The sequence below is a fragment of the Anopheles gambiae genome, chromosome 3 (assembly GCF_943734735.2).
Source record: "Anopheles gambiae chromosome 3, idAnoGambNW_F1_1, whole genome shotgun sequence".
Taxonomy (NCBI): Eukaryota; Metazoa; Arthropoda; class Insecta; order Diptera; family Culicidae; genus Anopheles; species Anopheles gambiae.
The window spans coordinates 30,420,781-30,438,464 of record NC_064602.1 but is presented as its reverse complement, the minus strand read 5'-3'; the positions used below and the strand labels follow the sequence as shown (position 1 = coordinate 30,438,464).

Below are 17,684 nucleotides of genomic sequence, written 5' to 3'. Positions count from 1 at the left end.
GGCGATAAACAGTAGCGAACAGAGACGGACGTACACCAGATCGCAATAAAGTGTATGTATGTGTGATAAATTTCGATTGCAACTGAAACCGACGTCATACCCAACGCGCCGGCAGCAACTCCAGCATTTACATCCGCGGCGGACATTAGCAACGAAGCAACATGGTTCTGTGTCTCCCTGTCGGTTGGATTGCTTGTATCATGTGATCGTGCACGGGGTGTACCTTTTGCGAGTCATTGCTGTTCTGAGTGGTCCTGTTGCCTATTGTCCTTCCCCACACCCACAGGCCTTGTGTTCTCCCGGGTGCTCCGGATTGTTATGTTCGTAATGTAACACTATACCCTTTGGCATCGCTCACGGTATCTCTCCCTCTCCCTCACGGAGCTGGGCTGTCAAACTGCACCCGACACATGAACATGTCTTTCATGGTGTGATTTATGCTCGAATGGGTTTCCGTCCTCAAGCGTCAAGTGTTTTGTCGCTGGCGTGTGACAGGCGGCCAGGAGGCAAGCGACACGGTGCGCGCTCTGCTGCAGATTGCAGATCGCAAACAAATCGTTCCTAAGGCGTCCAGTGTGACAAGTGCGCTCTTTAATCAATTGTGTGTCTCCTTTTTGCCCCAACGCGGACGGGATGGGGCAGCGGATGGCTGTGTGTGAAATTGGATCCAAAGGACCAAACCGACCAGGGATAGTTTTATTGGACACCGCCGGAAAATATGGCTCACCCGCTGCCCTTCCCGTGGGCAGATGGGTTCATTCCGTTGGCATTTTATGATGATGATGATGATGATGAGTAAGAAGGATGATGCGAATAATCGCATTATCCTCTTGCGGAGTGTCATAATTCGGTACGAATGGGTGGTTTTGTAAGGCCCTGGGTGCATGGTGCAGCATTCGCAGGGGAATAAAAATAGTTTTATGAAGATTTGACGTGGATAAATGCAACCCAAATAGAGTTGTAACTGCAGAAACAATGTGGAATGAAAAGCAGTCCAGAATGTAATCAAAGAGATCAAAGAGATAGTTCGTAGGATCTTGGTATAATTGAGGGTAAAACAGTCAATAGTGATACAATAAACTATGATGTAGAAATTTAAAAATGCATTTAAAGTGTTAAGAATAAATTGAAATATATATTCCTTTTGCATGTCTTCCCCAAACTTTATAAAATTGTGAATTACTGGTCCTCCAACGTCAAGAAATGGCATGTCGGGTTTGGATTGAATATCTGTATTATTTATAGAATAGTGAACTTTTCTTCCTTCAATATTGGGAGAAATGTGATCGATCAAATTACGACCACAACTGCTTAGACGTCTTGTTCTTGTCTAACTTCCATTTTCAGACATCTTCACTGTATCTCCACTTTGAACACCAAAACGTTTGAATTGACAAACAAGAAAACAAAAATGCGTCCCCTTCGCCACCAACCAAAGGCAAACAAACCAATTGAAACGAATTAAATCGTTCGAGCGAAATGGGTGCAGACACAGGCCGAAACCGGGCAGTGGCGGCTAATGCACCATAACAAAGTGATTGTGATGTCTTTCTTCTGTGAGACTTTGTCCATCTGGTGGTGGCATTATCGAGGGTGTTTTGGTCAGGGCATTTTGGTCGCTTGTTGGGACGCTGTGAGTGAGGAATTTATTGAACGCAACGGAAGCAGTGATGTAATTATCCGCTTTTTTAGTGTCAAATTTGAGCACCAAATATCATGGATGAGTCATTTTGGAGTAGGAATGCGTTTTTTTGGGAATTATGCGCTCGCAGTTAGGGAATAAGTCTCGCCCATCAATCTAGAGGTCAATGCCACGAGTTAAGAAATGTGAGACAAGCTAATGTCAGTGTCATATTTGATTGTTGCAAGAGCGAAATTGATACGTAAACACATTGAAAGAAGGGTCACAAGAAACTCAAACATCACAACCCGCAATAAAGACATTCAAGTTTCTTTCCACAAAAGACGCAAGCACATCCAACAAGAGATTACATGCAAGCGTGCTCAATGAGCATGAGCTCCACATCAAAACCCAACTCGACACAACTTCCCAACATTCCGGACACGCCAAACACAACCACAGCACGATCGAAAAACATACCCGTTGCCCCACGAGTCGGCGATGCATCGAAAGGAAATTAAAATGATATGCATAAAACAGTCCCCCAACATACACACACACACACCCTTCAATCCCTGGAACGGTTTCGATTGTTGCCCCAGTTCACCATTCCTCACTCTTCCCCTTTAATAAAGGTCCATGGTGTGGTCTGTGTGTATTCGGAACTCTAAACGGCACACCTTTTCCAGTCCCGATTCGGTATGTTTTGGGGCCCTGGATGCCGGCGTTTGCTTTGAAGGGTGTTTCGGGTTGGTACGGGGCTATAATTTTGACGGTTCGGTGTGGCGAAGTTGTGTCCCCCTGGTTCCCCCAGTGTGCGGGTGAGGGTGAGTTATTCATATTGTACCGGTTTGGTGCAGCCGCTGCAGCCGCATTTGGCTATGATGATGGGATGAACATTTCGAGGTAAAATTAGAATTGAGGGATGCTTGCGCCGTCCCCAACGAAAAACCAAAAAGCTGGGTGGGTGTCTATTATTGATGGGGGGACGGGGGGGAACACACCACAACCAGGTTTGGCCACAATCTTTATGTCCATCCGGGGGGAAGAATTTCTGCTTAATCAGAGTGACTTATTTATGGAGCGACTCGAACTCTCCCCCCCTTTGTCTCTGAGGGCGTGCGTGTCGGCACGATGTGACCTTCGTGTGATTTTAATTTTGAGCAGTTCTTCGCTCACGAAAGGGGGAGAAGACACACAGGCTGTCGGGAGCGGAATCGGAATTAGTAATTTATTTGTTCCGTCGAATTTGGTCGTGGTGGTGGTTGTTTCGTTTGCATAGATAAAGCATTGAACAATGATGACCAAACACAAGCTCTTTTGCAGGTGTGTTTTGTGCGCAACGGAAGGGAAAAAATCCGCTTTTGCCGCACCAATAGGGCGACAGTGGGCATGGACAGTGAGTCGGAACGAAACATAAATCGAACTTTTCGTTGTCGATGCAAACCAAAGCAGCCCTTTTTTTGGGGGGCCGACTGTGCGTGCGTATGAGAAATCGTTTTTCAATCGGTGGCCCCGTCGTTCGAAACAATAATTTAGACATTATGAAATGCTTGGCGTTGAAATATTGTTGCACTTTGTGGGGTGGGCTTTGCCGCTTTTCGATATTGCTAATTTATGCGCCTGGCAAATCGATCGTGTTCGATCGTGTGACATTAAAAAAAACAATAATGGGGAGCCGCTAGTTTCGTAATAGTTTTCTGCTCAAATAATTTCTCGAATGTGTGAACGTGTGCAAAGACGATTATGCTTGAACGGCTTCACCACATGGCGGTATTTGTTTGAAGCAATTGTGATTGCGGCAGTATTGTGCAGGTGACATGGATGGAGCAAAATTACTAAAACGCGTGCAATACTTTCTCAATTGTAGATGGAACAAGCCGTTACGAAATTAAACGAATAGTGTCAACCGACGCGAAGGAATTTTAAAACAACTTTCAAAAAAACGAGAACGCATCGACGCATTCTGTCCCTTGAACTCACGTCTCTGCGTGGTGTGGTGAGTGTGAAGTCTGTCTGGAAAAAAATGCCATAAAATAACCATTTCCTTTCGGTTGGTAATTGCTTTCGTTCGGTTATTTTAACTCAATCACACACACACACGCGCCAGTGGAATTGGGAGTGAAAATGGAGTGCAAAAACTACTGCAACGAGCGACGAAAATTTGAAGAAAAGATGAACTATAGAAGGCACTTTTAGTATTTACTTTCTAAAAAATGAACAAGAGGGTTGAGAACCTTCCTCAAAAGCAACGATCGAGCGCAGTCGGGGAACAAAGAATTGAAGGGCACGACACAACACACAAAAAAGCACCACTGAGGTCCACTTTTCTCCTTTGGCGCCCCTATATTTGCTTCCAGTCATCAGCATGGTGACCTGCTCCTTCTTCCTCTTCTTCTTTTGGACAGCGAAACAGCAAACGCTGAAAAGTAACACCACCACTCGGAGGGGTTGTGCCGTACCCGAAGGCGTCAAAGCAAGTGAAAACTAAACGACTTCTAAGCGTCATAAATCTCGCCTTGATTTATGACCTCCCCGTATTTCTCGGGGTGCCGGCGCGATGCGTTGTGAGATAAAATGCACCAAGCACATAGAAGCAGACTAGTGGGGTGTATGTGACTCGCTTCCCACCATGGCACAAGGGAGCAATCGTAATCAGGACAGGTTCCGTCTGACTCCGAACTGGAGCAAAATGCAGCTCTCAGCGCACCATAAATGTCCACCGCAGCAGCAGCAGCAGCAACAGCAGCAGTGGTGGCAGCATGAGCATAAAATTGCCCAAAACATAATCGTTTCTAAATGGGAGGGTACGTTTGTAGCTGTGCGGGACTGAGAGAGAGAGAGAGAGAGAGAGAGTGATGAGATGCTTCCGTATTGTTTGTGCAAACGGTTCATAATTTATACGCAGATTCTTCTCTCAACGGTGGCGAAACGGGATGCATCTGGAATGTTGTATTGCATCGCTTTTGTTCTTTCCTCATCATCCCAGCTGGAGGGTGTTCGGTCGTGAAGAACGTTCGTCCGGTTACGCATATTTAATCAGTCACAATCATTGCGGCTGCTTCTTTTTGCTTCTCTTGTTTCTTCCTCCCGTTCGATAATAAGGCGATTACTTAAGCACATAAATCACTATCATCGGCAACATGTTGGTTGTGTGTTTTGTGCTTATTATTATTTTGGTTTTCGTTTCTGGAGCACTTTAGATGGTTTCGGGGCATTTTCAGAAACAATGCACCAATTTTCGCAATGGCAAAACATATTGATTACATTTTGCAGCTATCAATCATGATAACGCTAGCGGAAAGAAAAGGGAGCAAATTACTATGATCTGTTTTCAATATTCCAGCATGTCAGATTGAAAACGGATGCACTTTTGATAGAATTGTTTTCCCGTAACGAACAACCATACTCGATGGCTGGAGGGTAGTTTCAAGTGAAAAAAGCCACAATAGTGCATTGAATCTGGTGCATTCATGGTTAAAAGGATTGATGAAAACATCCATTGAGAGATTGAGTAGAAATTTCCTATTGTTCGACCGTTGGAACGTATCAAAATCCTTTTGTCTGATGCAGCACCAGCACACTTCCCAGAACTCCCGTAAAAGGATACATTACAAACTCATTCGGTTTGGGGGATGCATTCCGCTAATGAGTTAATCATCGTTTCAACAGTTTCCCATCGGCTCAAATCCCCACCGTCCACACACGCACACAGCAAATGCAATCATAAGCCGATTCTGCCCAAAAACAACCATTTCGCTCGTCCCGAATCTAATTTCCGTTTTTTTTTGTGTGTTGTCTGTGGACCGCTAATTACAAAGCGAACCCCAACAATATTAGTGCGCCGCCGAACGAATGGAGAACCATTTGCGATGAAGCCATTTGCAGCGATCTTTCGCCAGACGGACAAGAGACCTCCTACATTGGCGCGGGACGGCCGTCCCATCATTAGCTAAAAAAAACGGGAAGGAAAATTATTATATTCTGCTCCCCGCTGCTGTTTGCCGCCACTTTGTGTTGTGTGGCTGTTTGTTTGATGTCGGCAGGCGGTTTAATGGAGGGATCGATTTGAGTAGCTGTGCACATTGTGTTGGGTTCATTCGGTAGATGCTTTAGCATGATCTTAAGGATCTACTGTAAAATTCCCTGTAAAAGCAAGGAAATGATCAGGAAAGGCTTTCTTGAAGAGGCAAACTTCCAAGTTCACAGGAAGCAACCTTGCAGATAGAATGCAAACCAAATAGCCTCTCAAAAGAAGTCCGACACCCTTCGGTACGCACCGATCCCACGAGATCGGAAATGCAACTTCCTTTCCGGAGGCATCGGGACTTCAGCGAAACCCATCATTATCCTCGCCACTTCAACGACCGTTCGGCCTCGTTCGTGTTCCCGTCTTGGGATAATCTTGCCCCTCGGGAGGATAACGTTAACACACACTTCCAATCGTGTTCCGGAAGCATCCTTCTCCCTCCACAGACGCTACTGTTATTATTTTTAATTTGTATTTGGCATGAATTTTGAACCTTTTTTTTTTCGTTAGCTTTTCTGCTTCTGGCCTTTAGGGCTCAATGGAATGTTTTGCTGGCGTAATCAAGAATCTTACGAAACAAAATGAAATAATATTTTGCATCGATATGCCAAGATGCTGCGATTGTGTGTGCGTGTGTGTGTGTGACTCCGTTCGTGCGTTGGATGAGACCGCTTCGATGACCCGTTTTTTGGTCGACATCGTAAAGGGATTGGGTGCGCCTTGAGGGCAATTTTATGTTTGATTATTTATCGACCGAAATGCCATGAGAAAATGAAGCAAAAATATTGTTTTCATGTTCCAAAAAAATGCCTTCCCGTAACGTATAATTTACAAAATCGACAACAGTTTGTTTGCATTAAAATATGCGCAAAATATGCACAACAAAACTAAGAGCGCGATATGATAGCATCAGGCCCGATGGCTTGTTCTTGCTTTCGACGCACAAAACCAAAAGGTGTCTTTTGTAAGAGAATGATTCTATATGATTTACCCAACGGAGAGCGTTCCTCCTGTTAACAGCTGCTTCTTGTTAGCAGAGCAGAACAAATACAGCATGCCAATGTCTTAATTAATGTTGGCGATCGGCGCGTGATCATAATGAAAACATTGACGACAACAGCAGCACCAAACAATGGCTGGTCTTTTTTTGTCTTTTGTTTTTCGTAAGTTTTCGCTCCCTTTTTTTGGAGGGGTGGGAGGGCGCACCGGAATTTCTAATCATCTCATCTGGCCGATTTCTGCATCTTTCGATGTGCCATTGTTTGGCAACATCTTTTTTTTTCTGTTTGCATGTTTTCCTTTTTGCCTTGACCTTTCCGGGCGTGTTACACTGAAATGGACAGTTGGCCGGAGATGGCGAAACGGATGTGTCGGAAAACTTGCCGAACAAACCCATCATCCCATCAGCAAATCAGGAGCGTTTTTGTGTGTATGTGTGTCCCTTGCTTTTTTCTTTTCTTTTCCACGCCGCTCGATTCAGTTGTCAATTTTTGTGCCCGTTTTTTCCCCCATGGGCTCGATGGGCTGTGGTCGAGAAGCTCGAGCGCTTTTTTCCTCTCTTCTTCTGCATTACTTTACTCGTGTACCGCGGAGGACGCGGAAAACGCATTGCCGCGGAAGCTCCGCCAGTCGAGTTGATGCCGAGTTGATGGGAAAAAGTTTTCCGATCGATCACAAACGACTGCGAAGCGTGGAAGGGAGCGCCAGGTTTCGACCTCCCTTTTTCCCCCCGATCTTTTTCCATTGAGAATGAAGACATTATATTTCGTGCAACTTTTTTTTCCTCTGCTGCCCTTTCGTCGAAATGTATTGAAAGGAATCCAGGGCCGAGTATGATGTTATTTCCATTGGGCCCATTTCACCCCGCAACTTGACATATCGGTAGACGCCTGCCCGCACGGTGGTCGGTCCAGGACTTCCGTTGCGGCACTGTTACGTGAACATCCGGGGCACGTGAACGTAACCATATCGAGCGGGTGATGTTTATCGGACATTTATTAGGTTATCGTAGTTGTCGAGTGAAGTCCTTGCTTTATGCGCTCGCGGAGTACGTTTTTTTTTGCGCTCGTTATGCACACCACTTCAACCGAAGCTTTGAAAGGATTGAGATTTCCGTCGGAACAGTCGGAAGCAATGGTCCGGACTTACCGGACCGGGGTCCATTTTCGAGTTTGGTGGAACTTTTTTCGATTGGGAAAAGTTTCCTTCAATCACGCCAAACCTCGTTTGTGTCCATGGGTGTTGAGGTAAAAGGGAAAGCACTCAGCACACGCTAGTGGTTAAAGTTTGTTTATCAAACCTTTCAGCAAATGGCATTAACATTTGACTTTGAGCTGGCGGTTGAGGTTGAAAACGAGGTAAGCTGGTGGGGTTAAGCGGTGACAAAATGTGGAAAGGAACATTCCCGTTTAGTAATATTGTTGGAGGGGTGAGGGCACTTTGCTCTTCAATGGCCATATTTTGTACGAATAGTTTGTGTGCACAGCATTTATTCCATTTTCGGAATGTCGCCTGAAACCTCTCTGTTAGATCCTTGATAATTTCACGAGGACTTCTATTAACTGACAATAGATACAGAATTTCCCTATAGATGCCAACTCTTTTATCTATTGATCTTCATCTTTGATTTTGAAGTCCAACCTGTGTTACATTTGCCAGCTTCAAGGTATAAACAAAGACAACATGAAGGTCCATAAACTACTACCTGCTCGGTACTTGGCTACCTATTGTAACCATTTCTTCCTAACTGTCTATCTGTCTAACTGTCTATCTGACATCCCTGTACTCTTTCTAGTCATCCAGGGTCAATTGCAATCGTGTTGAGACGTACCGAGAAACCCTGTAAAAGCATCTTGAAAACGTCTGTTATCGTAAAAGATCAGAAATATTTGAAAAAGAAAATTTTTCAGCTTGGATTTTTCCCATTTTTTTCCAAAGGAGCAGTTAGCGTGTCAATAAACGTTGATATATTGTATAACTCTGATAAGGAATAGAAAAAATGGCTTCAGAACTCCCTGTGTCTGGTTGCCGCTGTTTCTAGTAGTTTATTGAAACACAATCTCCCAAAAAGAAATCCTAATGATCAGCTGCCATATCACATTTTAAAGCGGCTTTCGGTAAAGCAATCCAAATCTTCACCTTTCCCGTTGTCGGTATCTTTGAATCTTTCGTTTTCCTGCCTGGGACGAATGGCTTTTATGGCTTCAGGAACGACTTTTTTGCCTTTGAGATGCCGAAGGTAACCTGTTCAGGTGTTGGTATCAAATTTCTTACAAAGTCTTCACAATTTATACCCCAAAAACAATGCAATTTATACCTCCAAATGTGAAGGCTGGCAGAAGATGAGACACTTCTCAGTAAGACACAGAGCCTGTTTTATCGGTGTGAATGTATCAGGCAAGAGAATCATCATCTCAAGCTGTCAATAATTTGTCTCATTGAAAATCAATGAATCAATTATAGCCAAATCCCCCCTCCTCGCCGCCACGGGTAGTGTAATGTCGGGAATGTTGACGAAGAACACATTCCAACAGACCATCGTGTACCACATTCAGTGAAGGCCACGAAGCGATTGACATTGCGAGCGATGGCGTTGGGAGTTGGTTTGCGGCTAGCAGACCCACCAGACACGCGCCCAGCCATCGCCCTAGCCCGAAACGACATGACCGAGACAAGTGTAACCGTCGCGGTGTCTGTGTCTGACTACACGTGTCGCTGTGGCCTGGTCGTGTGAGAAGCACCGCCGCGTACGTGACGTGGTTTTGTTTATGTGCTCCGCGACTTGGTTGGTCGCCTGGAATCAGCTGTGATTGATTGGAGGAAAAATTCTATTCTTCGCTGAATGGAACGAACATCAACTTTGGGGACAAAGAGAAGCTCCCTCCGGCTGTGCACGGAGCAGCTTGCTGTACATCAGGAGGATGATAGAAGGAGCGGGAGGGGAATTGTTTTCTTTGTTGCGTACGCGAACAGAATGAAATGGGGCGAGCGCTCGTAAGACATACGCACCATAGCGAAGGACGAAGGGCGCCTTTTTATGATCGCTCTCCCCATCGTCATGGACAATCAGAATTGGCTGCGCTGTTGTGGTTGTGCTGTTCCCTTCTTAGGAAAATTTCATTAGACACTTTTCCCGCGCTTGACCTTGCCAACGACCTCTCACGCTTTTGCGAATTCACACGCCAGAAAAAAAAAGGAAAAAAACCAAAATTGTTTGTCGCTTCAAATTGATTTTTTATGCCTCGATGATTAGCTTCTTCCGTTTTGCACCGTGCCAAACGCCGTGCCTGCCGGGAGTTGTTCAATAAAATTGGAAACCTCCCAAACCGGGGGCCAAACTCATTTTGGCAGAAAAGTGTTGCCGAATTTCCGCTTTTTTCTCTCTCTCTCTCTCTCCTTTGAATAAGGAAACCGCTAACACACTCTCTATTCTACTTTCCTGTTTTGATTGATGGCATCGATTACATAAAACGCGACGACCGGGCGCTCCATTCCCCGCTTGAAGCAGCGGCGGCCATTGTCCGTCAGACCGCCAGTGGCAAAGCAAGACAAAGGGAAAGCGAACCTAAATTGCATCATTATCTTCATTACGGTTCATAATTCACGCCATATCGCGGGCGTGATGGAAGCGACGAATTTCCACACGGTGGAAAAAGTGGAGCCAGCGAAGCGGAAGAAAGAAGCCACCATTCTCTATTCTTTGTGGGAGATTTTGTGTTATCATCTTCATCTGCCCCCCGAAGGCTAGGATTATTCCTTTGTGGTTCCCACACACACACACACACACATGTGCGCGTGTGGTTTCGAGGTTTTCTTTGGATCCTTGGACGTTCGTTCGGGATTGTTTATGTGTCGGCCAAACTTTTTTTTCTGCTGTGTTCTCCCAGGGCAGGGAAAGAAATGTCCATCAAAGCAGAAAATTGGAATTCAATGAGCGGTCGTTGGGTCTGCTGATGCCTGCCAATGTCAGGACAATGGACAGAAATACAATCAACAAGCGTTGCCAAATGTAACGTGTGTAGTGTGTGTGTTGTGGTTTGGGAGAAGTGGAGCAATCACATTAATTATATCAATCCAGAAAGGAGCACAAAGGAGTCTGGTGATCTAAATGTTCTGTCCTGATTGTTTTGTAATTAGTATAGTAGGATTTTGTATGAAATTATGGTCCTTCGAACCAGATTAAAGTATGAGTAGACATATACAACCGATTAATGCTATTATTTTGCACGTTTAAAGCTCATTTTCTAATCATAGGGAAATTAGTGTATAATGCGCTTACTACCACCACCATATTAACGCACAGGAAAAAAGAATAATCGCCTCCCACCAACTGTGTAATTGTTTTCTACCGATTTTAAACGATGCAAAGAGTGTGTGAGTGTGAAGGAAGAAATTGAGCCCCCTTCCCTCGCTAGACTGCATTCTGTACACTTTTTCGCTTCAACTACCACTTCAACAACAACTACCATTTCACTTCACATCCTGAAGAACCTGTCAAGCTGTTGACAGTGTCCCCGTTCAGGACTCGCTGGCATGGCGGAAAATGCTTCCGGCCCGAAGCCAAACGAACAATTGAGCTTCGGTGGCCATCAAAGTGGATGATGGCGATGAGGACGAAAATGATGATGATGATGACTATTATTTCCTTATTGTCTAAGCTCCACTCGAGCGAGAAGAAGCGAGAAGCGCGAAAAGAACCGGCTCAAGACGGCATCTCTCGTGGGCACGTGGTTGACTATGCATTAATCGGGAAAGAATCGGACAGCAGCAGAGAGGTGGCCGTGAAGGGCAGGGATACACAAAATGAGATGAAACTGTCCCACCCACCGGTGTGGTAGTAGTTTTTGCTTCGTTTGTTTTCCCCCCGTGCTAAATCCTTTGCTCACTACTAGTGTGTACTTCGCGCGAATCATTGTACGTGAAGAGTCGGGCAGCAGCAAAACCCGTCAACTCCGATGATAAATGGCTTAATAATACGAGACATTATTTGTCACCTTGTCGCTCTTTCCCGTGGATTTCATTGTTTGGGAGGGGAAACGGACAAGCAAGGGAGACGCTAAAGAGATTACGACACTGAGCGCTTCAGAAAATATTGGCAAGCCGTGGGGATGTTAGGAATTATAACAGTTTTCTTGGGACTCCCCCCCCCCAGAGACGACCCACTTCCGGCGCTAATCTCGTTGCAGAAATGGGTTGTTTATGGGGAACTACTGACCATCATGTGGTCACCGAGGTGTTCGGAGTTCACAATGTCCACAGCGGTAGGTCCACCGGGATTTTATGGACCGATCGGACCCGAGACTAATTGGTTCACGCGCACGCCCGCGTTGGTAATTGAATTGTTGTCCCCACCGGGCATCGTCTGCAAATCGGCTTGTTCAGTGCGAAACGTTCTAGTACCCCGGGGGAGACCAGATCTAATTCCCAAGTTCAGCTAGGGTGATCCTACCCAGTGTCTACCGTTTTCCAACAACTGTCAAACAACGGCACTGCCTCTACCTGGAGTTCTCGAGCGCGAGCGGGTCGTGTGGGTCGTGCATTTAATTTCTCACCCAACACCACGGCAGCAACACAGATTCTATGTCCCCATCTTGGTTGGATCACATATACACACGAAAGATCTTCTCGCCGTGTTTTCTTTCTGCCCTCTGTCTCTCTCTCTCGAAATGCAACGGTACTGTGGCTGAGAGGTGGTACTTTACAAATGGATCAACACCCGGTCCACGGCTGGCACGGCGCAGAATCGATAAGATATACCGGTGTGGACCACCCTACCGGTCAGCAAACAGAGTGCCGAGGGGGGAGAAGAACGGGAACTGGAACCGCCATTTTCTCGAGTGGGCGATGGATTAGTGAAAACATGCAACGACAGATTGCTCCGAAACCTGGCCCCGACTGGTGAGGTCCGAACGGTGGTCTAGGCTCGCGCCGCAGGAAGTCTGCTGCGGGATGCATTCGGACATTGGCGTTTCGGACCCGTTAGTTTGCTTCCTCCCCCCACGGGTACCGTAGCATGACTTATACCCGTCCGAACTATGCTTCTCGTTACCCCGTTATGCATCCCCCTCTTCATTAGAGCCCGGAGTGTACCGTGTGTTGATTTGTCCCACACGCGAACACACGCTCTCCCATCGAGCGGGGCTGGCTCGCGTTGGCTGCGAACTGCGAGATAAATGGCAGGCCATTTCCTCCACTTTGGCTGACCCGCAGGTCCACACTCGGACTTTACAGTCCATCACACAGTCCAAACGAATCCTTTCGGAGCTGGCAGAAAGCAAGCAATCAACCGTAAAGCTGTGAGCTGTGAAGTGAAGAAATTGAATGGGCGTTCGATGATTGAAAACCCGCGGACTTGGTCCCTCTACCCCCCTCTGGACTCAGCGGTCCTTGGTTCCCCGTTGATTAGAAGTGAGGCAGAAAATGCCACATTTCCCTCTACGCCGTTCCGCAATCGTGTGCTAATCGTGTCGCGGATAATCGGATTTATGGCAGGGCGGGCGACCATATTAATCTCCCGAGGCCCGCGTACCTTTGAATTGCGGGTGTCGCTGACTTTGACACGATCAGTGGCGGCATATCTGCAATTGACTTATGTGCTTGTGCATGCATACACAAACACACACGAGCCACATCGCGGGAGGGCTTGCTTTTGCCTAATACCTTGCCAGCCGCATTGTCACTCCGGATGGACAAAGTAGACGTTTATGATGTGATTGCAGCTGATGTACGGGCTCAAAGCGACGGGTGACACTGGAAAAGCGCCTGACTTGACAGTATGCAAAACAGCTTGAAATGTGTGTGTGTGTGTGTGTGTGTGTGTGTGTGTGTGTGTGTGTGTGTGTGTGTGTGTGTGTGTGTGTGTGTGTGTGTGTGTGTGTGTGTGTGTCTTGGTGTCTTGGTGGTATGATTAACGCTCGACAGCGTTTGATTTTTGTGCTGACTTTCCACTGTGGCCGGCGAAACGATGTTGAAACGTTAGTTAATTTATGCCTCTTGACGGCACCCTGCAGTGACCAGCCATGCTCTTGAGAAGGGCTTAGCGTATCGCATATGAATATTGAAGCTACTGTCGTGAGCAATTATTAGCCGTAAGCCCTTGATCGATAGAACCGCTTTGAAGTTATCAATCGAAGCTGTCCAGGCCGGGCTTAGTTCAAAGTGACTCACGGGTTTCTTGCAAACGGGCAGCAAGCGTTTCAATTACAACGCCCATACGCCTCATCACGGGAGAGTTTCTCCTTACGCTCCCGGAAATAGTTGGCGTAATATTCAGCAATCACAGTAAAATGTGCAAACAGATATAAATAAAAAAAAAACAACAAATTGATCAATAAAATGTGTTGCTATTTGCGATTTGCAGGCGCTAGACAGTGGAACGCGCAAACAAGCTTGTTTAAACATTCACCCTTTTCGAAAGTTATTTGATTTGTGGCCAGTAATAAGCTTTCCGGACACGGGCAAGTAACGATCGTACATTAGACCGTGTGCCGTCGTTGCATGTTCATGCTGCCTCTCCTTTGCTGCCGCCCAATGTGTGCAATTTGTTACCCAGCGAAGGCAAGATTCCATCGATTAGCTATCGATTTTCTATCGCTATCGTTCCCCCATCAGGCGGCAAACGGGCGGCTCTCAAATGGCTTCATTACGTACGCAGGGACTGTGCTCTCTGTATCGTACTTTTTTGCCATCTCCCATCCCATCTACTTCACTAAGTAAATTTTGAGCTGTCAAACCGCTTGTCGTTTTTGCTGGTGCTGCTCCTGCTGTCCGGTTAGGATGGCGCATTCGAGTGTGGGCACCCGGGGTATGTGTGCTTAATGGCTCGGGCAGATGTCTTCGTGTTGTGCGCGGCCCGGTCCAAGTGCGCTGAATTGAAAGGAAAAGTCCTTCGCCTGGCGCTGGAGACCGGGAGAAGCGATCGTTTATTGGTTTTTATGAACCGTCTATTAACGGGCACCGTCGAAACTGGGTGTGCATGGGCGTACGATCCGGGTTCGGGTGTATCTGGTTCAAATTGAACATCTCCAGTGTGTGTGTGTGTGTGTGTGTGTGTGTGTGTGTGTGTGTGTGTCATTTGGCACAGTTTTGTGGGACACGCTGTTATCTTCATCGGCAGCAAGAATGTGAACTGAATGGAGCGAAATGTCTCATAGAAAAGCAATTGCACAATAAGATCCCACGTGACTGTTTGTCTTCTGAAGAACAAACGATTCTGGAAGTTTGAGAATCAAAATGATTATACAAAATTTTTGGTTCCACTTTTAAAGATACACTTAACCTGTTGACAATTTCATAACAACGCCATGGTTCGTTCTTTTTCAAATCACAGCTGGTCGGTTTCATTTGCCATTACCCAACCGATTGCCCTCACTGCCCCTCTGCACATACACACACTCAAGGGTTAATGGAGGTCCCGGCGATATCTATCCGATTACTCCCGCGTGCCATAATCGTTCCCAGGCGGGCCATTTCGAGCGCAGCACAAGGCATCCGACCGGTAACCTGAATCTTTGGAACCGCTTTTACCGTAATTGTCGTAAATCGCACTGCTCTTACAACGCTCCAGACCAGTCGTTGAGTCGTTTAGGGTGCTGTTCGTTACTCTGTTTCCCAAAAAAAAAAAAGAAAAAAAAATACAACCTCAAGAGTAGAAAGAAAACAAATCTTTCGGTAGAGCGGTTTAGGATCTCTCCCACCGTGCGAGCAGCGATGATACGAAATCGAACCCAGCGCGGTATCGGAACCATTCAAAGGCACTTGAAATCGAGCTGGCCGGCACGCAATCGTACGGATTCGATCGCAACGACTGTTCGAAAGCGAGTCGCGACGCGGGCACAAGCCCGGGAAAATCCGTGGGGGTGCATCAGCATCAAACCTCAGCCGATGTTTACATGATTTACATTAATAAGTTTTAGCTTTGCCGCGCACGAAGAAAAACAAAAAAAAACAGTGGGAAGTCATCGACTTCTATTCCAGGAAAAGAGGTAGTTTCGGGTGGGTTGAAATAGATGGCGATGGGTCCCCGGCGGTCCCAATTCGAAAACAAAGACCCGGGGCGTGAGTTTATGTGAAGTGTGTGCAGTTCCAGCGAACATCAAAACAACGCCTGAACGCCTCTTTTGTTGCACAGACGCGCTGGAAACAGGGTCTTCATTGGTTGAGACGAAATCGGAAACCCAAAACCTACCAGCGCTCTTGTAGGCGAGTGCAGTATGGGTCCCATAACGATCCCGAAAGCAGTTTCTAGCGACAGCATAGCTCCCTGCTATTTCACCAAAACGATTCTCCTGCAGCGGCTGCCTGCATTAGCATAAGTCCAGTAGATCCAACGCATCCCCTGGGGTGGCAGTTAGTGGTCATCTTCGCCCGTATCTCCTACGCACTGCAGCCACATATAGGTCATCTTTGAAATAGGGCCACTTTCGCGGCAGTTTCATTCAAGCATTTTATTGCGGATAAGTGATAAGTGCATGCGCATTTGCATCCTAAAACCGATCGGATCCTCCATTCTGTCTCGATCGCCAGGCACCTGTTTGCACTCACCCCAAAAACGGTAAAAAAGGGAAAGCAGCGATTAGTTGGGACATTGCATTGCAGAGACAGTTAGTCGGACACATACCACACGCGACATACGACATTCTGGATTGTCGTTCAAAAAATGATGGCGGAACTACTAGCTACCTAGCTAAGCGGCTTGCATCATCATTTACTGAAAGGTTGTCGCATTCCCCTTTCCGAACAGCAGCAACTTTCACTTCCTCGCTTTTGGTGCATTATGCGTAGGAGGTAAGAAGAGTTGGGTTGATGAAGGAAGTAATTCCATTCATATCCTATAAAGCTGATCGTCTAATGGGCTAATGCAGTCACTTCGGCTTGGGAAGATAAAAGCTTGTCCTGCAGGTGGACCGGTAGAATGAAGTGATTTGAGTTAGCGTGGTTTAAATCGAAACGATATTCAAATTAGAGCAACGCGTTGCAGCCTATACAGACTTCGAGGCTTCCAAACATAAGAACACATATCAACGAGCACTTCATAAAAAACCCAGTTAGTATGGTTGATAAAACAGACCATTTATTTTAATTCTTCGGAGAAATTTGGGATCTTAGGAAAAGTGTTCTTAACTCCAAACCCATGTTCGGCAATGTGTGTATGCAGTCGATTCGACGAACCACTTACACTGTTGTTCCGTTTTGTCATTTCTAAGTTGTTAAATTGTTTACTTTCATTGGCCCTTTTTCCCTTACGACGACGTCGTCCGCCACGCCATCCATCCGACCGACCCGCTTTGCGCTTTGTTTATTTATTTATTCAAATTTTATTGCATTTAGATGACCACTAAAGTGAGACGGCGGTTGCGATCGTGCTGCTGCAGCAGTCACAAATGGTTGAAGTCGTCCAACTTGTTGATGCAATGGCGCCAAACCCGCGTATGCGTTACATATATCGCGCATCATAACTGACCAGCAGAAGCAGCCTAGGCCTACTAGACGAGTTGTCGCGCATTGGGAGCATCAACGTGGAGCATCTCCTTTGCAGGCAGGTTTTTCCTTACCACCACTGCATAGGAGATTTAATTACTCGCGCCCATGATGGGGAGGGACTGGGCTTGTCTTTCGCGGGAAGCAATTAAGATTAATGATTTATTTATTGACCTAGCCCTATCGAATGCCTATCCGAGCTGGAGAGCAGCTCGTTTCTGGCTCGTTTTTTTTGTCACAGGCTTTGGATTAGCCACAGGGATATCTGTGTGTGCGTTTGAATGTTGACAAACGGCCACGCACGCTAGAAAGCTGCCCAAAAAAGTCGAACGGAATGGATGGAAGCAGCTAGTCTTACGCTGGGTTGGACTGCATAGATGCGACACGAGATGCGAAGATGTTGTTTATGTCGATCCGGACTGTCGATGTACAAGCGGCGTAGGTTTCTTGTACCTGCCTGTCACACTCTAATCTAATCTCGCTGTTTTTTTTTCTCCTCTGTGTCATGATAAACATGAGTCCTTGTTTTGTCACCATCGCAAATACATCAATCAA

General features: G+C 46.3%; 1 protein-coding gene across 2 annotated transcripts in view; it reads right to left on the bottom strand.

Moving 5' to 3' along the window:
- The window catches only part of LOC1280239 (uncharacterized), a 101,796-nt gene that overhangs the window by 12,178 nt on the left and 71,934 nt on the right, over positions 1-17,684 (bottom strand). The window lies entirely within an intron of this gene.